The following is a 9,072-nucleotide window of genomic DNA, read 5'->3' as shown; positions in this document are numbered from 1 at the left end:
AAATTTAGCATGTGTTTCTTTACAGGGCTTCAGATGTTTGGAAGAATTATGCAGATTTTTATAAATGAGTACTAGAGCATTATGCTACTTGATACTACCCCATCTGTGCTCACTCAGTAGTGTTTGATGGGGCATCTGTGTAAACTGCTTTTTTTTCCCTTCGTTAGTTTATTTCATAAAACAATATACTACCTGATAAAAACTTTAGTTAATTCCAATATTTTTCTCTCTGAATCTTATGTTCACCATTAGTTCCTTTCAGGTTTAAATTAACTTCCTCATTTGAAGATTTTTAAACCAACATGATGAAATGAGGCCTTTTCTTTTTCTCTATCTTATATGGCATATTGGATTGTGCTTGTGTGACAATAAACATTGAGACTGTAAGTAACAGTTTAAAGTTTATCAACCAATATTTCACATATTTTCACGTATTTCCCAATTAAAAATCTTCTAATATATCCTAAAGGATATTTAAATTTTTTTGGAGACAGGGTTTCCCTGGTCTAGAACTTGCTATGTAGACCAAGTTGGCCTCGAACTCACAGAGATCTGCCTGTCTCTGCCTCCCAAATGCTGGGATTAAAGGAGTGCACCACCAGGCCTAGCATTTTAAAGATTTTTTAAAAAGTCAGCTTTTGAGAAAAGAAGTACATAGTCATGAAAGGGATATAATCAAGGTGTTTCTTGAGTATCCTTCAACTCAAGTTGTTTAAGTTATGTCAACATAGGACCAAAATTCTTATTGAAATCTTATAAGCAATAAAGCAAAGTACATTATGAAGTTAGCTTGCCATTTGCTGGTATCTTGTTTAGGAAAAGTAGCAGAAATCTCCTATTATAAACTACAGTTTCACTGTTATCTCAGTCTTTCTCCTCTGAATAGGCAAGTGGAAGGAATGGATGATCAAGATTGAGAAAGAACTACATATTTCTGCAGCAAATGTAGATTATGGGCTAAAGAATTGCTTTTGAGACCAACAAATATGAGGTATGTAATACTGGAAATTGTTTTTATTACTCTAACCCTCCATTTTCCTTAACAATGATCTCAAATTCGTCTCTAACACTGACACCTCTTCTGATTATGAGATGAGTGAACATTGATCAATGAATCAAACGATATCCATCATAGACCCACTGTCCAAAAAATGTTAGCTATTAATTACTCATTTTGGTGAAAATAAATATTTTACTAGAAACAGAGCTCACATTAGTTAATTTATCAAAAGGAAGCATCTAGTTTCTTTGAAGTTTTTAAAAGACTTTGTTTTAGAGCTATTTTTTCTCTTCCCTTATGATCAAAAGATATATGAGATTCATAATTTAATTAGCAGGGTAGATGGACATTTTTACACTCACAAAATTATAAATTATTTGTCCATTGATATTAACTATTTACTTAGTGGATTTTATAATATAACTGATATATACTTTTGAGCTATGCATGATATACTAACATTAGAACTTTATTATGCTCCCTGAAAAATATAATTTATTCATGAAAGGCAGAAAAATATACTTGGGTTTGATCTGAATTTACCTTAGCAAATAATATGGGGTGCTAATCAATGAGGTGTACTCTTGTTTATCTGAAAAAATCAGTGCAAATTAACCAGCTAGAAAGTAGATGTAAGTGTTGACTGCTGTGATTGGAGCACAGTGAGTTATGAACAAAATCTTCCACTGTATAAATGTCTAAGACCTCACTGAGCTTCAGGAGTGTTCTTAAGTTCATATGTGAGATCTGTTTTCTCCAAAAGCACAAAATGTTTAAGTTACTCTGTATGCCAGAAATATTCATAGACATCTTGCCTCAAGGTTTAAATGTAAAAGATTCTAATAGTTGTTCAACACCCAAAAGGAAAAAGGGAAATATCAGTTTCACATCAATTATAAAACCTCTTGAAGAAGATATATTTTGTAGTCATAGTTTGTCCTTCCTATGTGGAAAATGATTCTTAATAAAAGCTTAGTCGAGGCCAGGTGTGGTGGTGCACACCTTTAATCCTAGCACACAGGAGGCAGATGCAAATAGATCTCTTGAGATTGAGGCAGTCTGGTCTACATAGTGAGGTCCAGGCCAGTGGGGCTACAGAGAGACCCTGTCTCAAAAAAGAAAAACAAACAAACAAGCAAAAAACAAAACAAAAAAAACTTGAGAAAAAAGCAAAATGATTTTTCAAACTAAATGTATCAGACAATGAATGCATCAGATATTCCAAAATTTGTTGTCTATGTTTCCTCTTCCTAGAACGTTCACCACAATAAAACATGGAAACAGCACGTACTCACTCATTAAAATCAAATCAAATAACCCTTGTGTTTTGAAGTCTAGTTTGGGGAGATTTAAATGATGAAAAAATAAAATGAAAATGAAGGTTACCATGACTTTCCAGACACTGATAGCTCTTAATAGTACTTGAGACTGAGGGTTACTCAGATTTCCCTTGAGTTATAAAAAATTTTTAAATCACATACGTTTTCATAATTGTTCATTATGCCATAAGGGTGAGTTGAAGGTGTCTGGATTCCATTTCTACAACATAACTGTTGCAAACAAATACTATTTTGGTAAACTTGAATTAGCTCACTTTTTATGAACTTCATTTATATAGTTGGCAGAAAGCTCATGCTCCTTGGTTAACATGTTAAAGTTACCATCCTCTTTCCTAAGAGCATTATAGGTTACAGTCATAGCTTTGATATCATTTCCAATATCCAGGTATGGTGGTGGAGAATTAGCCAAACTTGTTGATTTCCCTTTGTCTAATATCATTTCATAATCTCATCATTGTTTAACTTTTTACTTTTCTTAGCAATTTTAAAGAGGGAACCAACCTTTTCTAATGGAATACTCTTTAATTATATATTTATAAAATGACTTAATTTTGAGTCTACCTCTAGTATTATCACTAGGCATTACTTTATCCAAGTTAGGAAAGAGAGATACATTTTTCAAAATCAGACATTCTTCTCGAGTAATTAGAACTGGTTAAATTAGAACTGATCAAATTCCCACACCACTAGTAGCACTGATAAATCCAAAAATATCCAGACAAACTTAAAGACTTTCCTAAATTTGCCAATCATTAATTTTAAGACCATGTTTCCACCCACCTACCCCCACCATTACATCAGGTTGAAGAGTCTAAAAGAAGGTAGACCCAGAAGAGCACTTTAAATGCTTTAATTTTTAATGTGATCCTGTTCTTTTAAAGGGTTCTTTCATATGTGATCAGTCGGAGATACTGACTTTTGTGAGTTAACACAAAAGTGAAGTAGCACTTTCAAGTCCTGTCTCTCTTTGGAGATTTAATGCACTTTGTAATATCTCTGAGATCAGTCAGGGAGAGACAAGAAGAAAGAAATTTGATTTTGAGTCTGGACCAAAGCTCGGCGACTTGAGAGGCACCCAAACATAATGAAAAGGAAGAACTTTCAAAGAGAAAGTTGGCAGCTATGACCAGAATCCACAGGGCCAGCAGGACTAACATCAACCAGAGGCAGATTTAGAGGGGTATCCTATGATCTCTCTTGATAACATTGACACTTCAAGACCCAGTTTCATTGGGGGACAGTCCAGTAAAAGAACATCTCCAAAAGACACAGCATGGCTGCAGTGTTGAGAAAGACATGAAAATACCGCACCAAGGGCCTAATGCTGTCTTTTTCTCCTCCAAAGATCACATGCATCTGGGGGAAGCAAAAGTCAACATCTGAAACATGCTTTTTTCAAGCTTGACTTGAATGATACAAAGTTGGCCATATAATAGCGAGATGCTTACCTTTGTGACCCAGGTCCAGTCTAATCTAAGAACAACTCATTAGCTGATGCCTGATAGTCTCCACTCTCCACGTGATGGATAGCTTTCTGCCCTTGCTTTCTCTTTTGTTAATTTTTAAAATTAAAATAATCATCAGGAAAAGTGTGTGTGAGATACTGAAAATCAGTTTAGAATGTTCTTATCTCCTTGTGTTCATGCTCTACTGATCTACGAGCTTCTAAGAGTTCTGAAGGTCGCAATTGATGCCAAAATATTTATATACAGAAATGGTCAATTTGGAAACTTTGTAGAAAGAGTATCAGAACAAAAAAAATACTATTATTGGCCACTGAAGTATATAAACCAGATAGATATCCTATGTTAGAATGTGTGCATTTAAAAAAGAGCGATGAGTAGTTAAATCCAGTAGACAATGACTTGGGACTTCATTTCACTTAAAATAGAAATAAAATCTAGTTTTGTGAACAGGATATGAAACTTAAAAATCATACAGTAAGTGTATCCATCATGACGATGTGTGTTTTAAAATGGCATGTCTATAAAGTGATAGGGTAAATTATGGTTAAAGTGTGACCACAGGAAGCTTTATGCATTTGTTTGCATAAGAACTATGTTCAAAAATCAATTAGAAGCTGTGGCTTGTCAAAATAACTAAAGAAAATATGCCACTTTTAGCATAGATGTTCAGATAACTGAAGTAAAGAGCTGATACTTATCATTTCAATTTTGCTTATATTTCATAATAAAAATGGTTGATTACAATAAATATATCTTCATGACATCAGAATATCTTATCAATTCCGATAAATATACAGATAAATTGAGCAAAATTATAGTCTAATGGGTTCTCTCATACAGCATTAGTAAAACAAGAAAACTTTATATTTAGGAGAATGCTAACATATTATGGGTAGTTTTAAAAATATTTGACTGGAGCACAATTTTAAGAAATGGAAAGTTTATATATACTAAAGTCAGTGCTAATTTACTGTTAAGCAATGCATCTATTTTTTTTATTTTTTGTAACCAGTCTAGATCATAAGGAACTCATTTTCACATAAGAAATAAGAATTTATTTTCTTTTAATAATGGAATAAGGTAAATTGAAAATATGAGATTTTAGCTCTAGCAATGAATCAAATTTGTGGGTTTTCATCCTCTATTGTAAAATTTTAAACAATACATGAGGACAACACAAATTGTAAGGACTTCTATTGGGAAAGCATTGATTACTTTGTGGCCTTCAGCTGTTAATCAATAAACGTTAAATAGCAATAATGTACTTTGTGAAGGAAAATTACAGAAGTGTTATGTTGTGCATTACAGGTATAAAAAGAAAGCAAATTTTACCACTGAGTAACCAAAACATTCATATCTTCTTGAATGCTTCTTTGTCTTTTTCAAATGCAAGTAAATACTTTTTGATCTCTGTTATAACTAACCTTAATTAAATTCTTGATTATATTTTGAAAATAAAGTTATCCTTCTTCTCTATAGAGAAGCAGCAAAGATACATATCATAAAACTTAGAGAAGCGTGTGCCCCATCATTTCCCAATAAACATTCTAATAAAAAAAGTATATATATATATGAATGAATCAGTCTAAACAAGAAGATACATTATCCTATGGCAAACATTGGGAGTAATTTTTTGTTTGTTTGTTTCTATTCTTATGATAGAATGCCTATTTTCATAAGTATGTCTACATGAATTTTTATTTCAATTGCTTCATTCCTCAAATCTTCATCCACATTCTGCCCATTAGGTTTTGGCGGTTCTGATATATATATGAATGAATCAGTCTAAACAAGAAGATACATTATCCTATGGCAAACATTGGGAGTAATTTTTTGTTTGTTTGTTTCTATTCTTATGATAGAATGCCTATTTTCATAAGTATGTCTACATGAATTTTTATTTCAATTGCTTCATTCCTCAAATCTTCATCCACATTCTGCCCATTAGGTTTTGGCGGTTCTGATGTGAAAAAGGAAAGGTGAATTTTCTGTTCTCATCAAGTATCCAATTAGTTGGAAAGACACAGATGACTACCAAGTACCCAGTATTTTAGGTATTGATAAATGCTTTAGATAGAATTATGGCAGGAGCCCATAATAGCAGGAGGCCTGGTGCATACACATGCTGTATTTTATGAATCAACCAGTGTTGACAGTATGGTTTTATGCATTTGGATTTCTCCTTGTCACAAGCTTCTAACATCTAGGAGTGCATTTTTTATATAGAAATCACAGTGGAAGGAAATAGCATAGGATACAAAGCTGAAAAATAAAAAGTTTCTGTTTTATATAGCTTTTAATTGCTTAAAGTACTCTAGACTGATAAAACATTGAGATCCCGATGCAATCAACCACATACTGGACAAAATTGTCCTATTTGATTTAATTTTTATCCACATTTCCCCTTTCTAAAATTTTATCTAGTCATTTTGGCATGTATCATTATATAGTTCATTATAGTTTATACTCCAAAAAACATTAAGTGTTCCAACACGTTAACATTCTGGTTCAGCAATCTCTTTTATTGATATTTTGTGGGATGTGCCATTATAGGGCAATGCAGCTTTTAGAATGGTATTGATTCATGCCTTCTTGGTTCAATGGTTACTAAAACTATTGAAAACCTATGATTCTGCTAGCTTTAAAATATGTTCAGCCAGGAATTCACTTCTGAGTTTTAGTTACTGTTTTATTTATTGTAAGCTTTACCTTCATTTCTACATTTCAAATAACCAATTTTCCAAACTGAACATAATTCTTGAAAAATGACTGCCTTCCTTGATTTCACAGAGTAATGGGATTTTTCCTTAATATATTGAAAGTGATAAAACAAATATTCTGGAAATACAATTATTTCAAATTATCTCTAGAATAATCTATTGAATAAATTTGATAAACAGATTAACTATTACAGATTTCTTTTAAGTTTAAGCAAGTTACATAATTAAGAGATAATTTTTATGATTTTGGTTAGTTGTTTTAAAATATACCAGTATGTTTTCATAAGCTGTTATAAATACTTCTCAAGCACTTCCTTAAAACAGTTCAATGAGTACTATTAGAAAGGTGGAAACCAGCAAGAACAGCTACTCTACACACAAAAGCAGATATACAAATGTTTATATTTAATTTCTTGACCTTGAACCCAACAACTATCTCCATATCCTCCAAGTGACAATATCAATAATAAACACTATGTTTAGTACACATGCAAAGTATTTCACACATACCACATGACCAGTCCTTCCTGCAATCTTTGGAACCACTCAAAACATTTTGAAAAGTTTATTATTATTATTAATATTAATATCATTATTATTACTGTGCATGTGCTATGTGTGTGCATGTCATGGCACACATGTCATGGCACACATGTGGAGGCCATAAGTCAAATTTATAGAAACAGTTTCGCTCTGTCCAGCTTCATCTGGGTTCTAGGGATTGAATTCAGATTAGTAGGCTTGTGCGAGTGCCTTAACCCAGTGAGTCATCTTACTTGTCCTATTTTGCACATATTTTTTTTCTCAGATTCTCTTTATTTACAATACAGTTTTATTGAATTTTTTCATTTTTTATGCATTTCATAAAATACATCTTAATCATATTTAGAGTTCCTTCCCTATCTGTACCCCCACATAGCCTGACCACAGAATTTCATGAATTCTGTCATACATAAATGGTAAGGCCTTGACCCTGAATCTTCAGCTCCTTCAAAGGACATTTCAGAAAGTGAGGAAGAGACTTTCTCTCAAACTCTAATTCTGTAATATTTGTTCTGTACCAGATAAGGAAAAAAATAGGTACAATTTCTCAAATAATAATTGCAAAATGATGAACCCAAGTTCATAGATACTTTAAGCATTCAGATTTTATTATGAAGAAGCATGTTAATAGGCATGTTGGATTGTTGTCTTTCTGCCTTTTTTACCATCACAAAGGATTAAAGGCGTGTACTACAACCCTATTTAGAAGAGGAAATGAACCAATGATCATTCATCAGAAATTTTCCATATCTTCACCACATGGAATGTAGCAGAAATAACTAAATTCCTTTCTTTTGTTTTCAAAAATTCTCAACTTGAATATAATGAACCATAGATGGCAACAAAAGGTTATTTTATTTAATAAAGTTTTAATTTTCCAAATGTACAGTTGGTTGAACCTATTTAGTCAACTTCACCAGCAGCTGGGGTATCTCCGCCCTTTGTGTTCCTGGTATAAATTACTTAGGCTCGGTGTCTTGAAACCAGTTTGATAAGTCCTTTACTAAGGAGCTCCTGAAGGGCTGCCCTGGCCAGGGAACCTCGAATCTTCAGTCTCCCAGAGACCTCAGCTGGGGTAATAAGTTTATAGTTGGGAACGCCCTTACAGAGTTTGTCATATATAGCCTTATCAAACAGGGCCAGGTTGTTGAGCTTGTCCCGAACTTTGCCTTTGGACGACTTCTTTTTGGCCTTACCCCCAAACTTATTTACTGGGTCTTTGTCTTTCTTAGCCAACTTCCCTGGCATCCTTCTTCTTGTTGTCGTCCTTGGTATGGTGAAGCTCAGACAGCAGTGGCAATCACTGCAGGCTCGCTAATATGTTGGACAAAAGGAAGCGTTGCTCTCAGACAGGTCCAGAAAGCTCCCTATGGTAACACATTTTTGTGCCACCATTCATAGATATACTATCTATGGTTTGAGGCCAAGACATGCATATTTTCCATAATTAGTAAGAAAAATTGAATTTATAAGGTTTTGTCATCTCAACTGAAAACCATGTAATCAGTAAGTTGCAACCAAGAGTTTTATTTTATTTAGTTTTTAATAAGTGCAGCAGTATTTCATGTCTATTTAACATATTACAAAATAAATGTTTAAAAACTATATTCTCTTCATCATCTTTTACCAGAAAATCTACACAATTTTTTTTGCATTGACTTAGAGTTTTATTTAAATAAAAATACACTTTGTTTTATTCTAACATAAATTTTTAGGAAAGCTTCAGAGTAAAACAAAAGTATTCAGTTAACAAATGAGAGCAACTGTGGTCAGTGTTAAATGAGTGGTACATTCTATAAGCTCCATCTAATATACCCACATTTTACTGTATAATATAATATAGCTTGTGTAGACAAAGAATTAAAGTACTTATATATTTGATAATGAGTTTGAGGAAGTATTCTTATTGTGCTTAAAAGCTTTCATTCATTCATTCATTCATTCATATCAATTGAACTAAATAAATTGGATGTTTATGGTATTCCAAATGCTAGAATTATAAT

At 32.8% G+C, this 9,072-nt stretch overlaps 1 pseudogene; it reads right to left on the bottom strand.

The window, feature by feature from the left end:
- Positions 1 to 8,031: 8,031 nt before the first annotated feature.
- On the bottom strand, positions 8,032 to 8,317 carry LOC103731041 (annotated as a pseudogene).
- Positions 8,318 to 9,072: the final 755 nt, after the last annotated feature.

The sequence above is a fragment of the Nannospalax galili genome, unplaced genomic scaffold (genome assembly GCF_000622305.1).
Source record: "Nannospalax galili isolate Female #2095 unplaced genomic scaffold, S.galili_v1.0 scaffold173, whole genome shotgun sequence".
In the NCBI taxonomy this organism is placed as follows: domain Eukaryota; kingdom Metazoa; phylum Chordata; class Mammalia; order Rodentia; family Spalacidae; genus Nannospalax; species Nannospalax galili.
The sequence above is the reverse complement of the archived record's forward strand: the minus strand, read 5'-3'. Positions and strand labels throughout refer to the sequence as shown.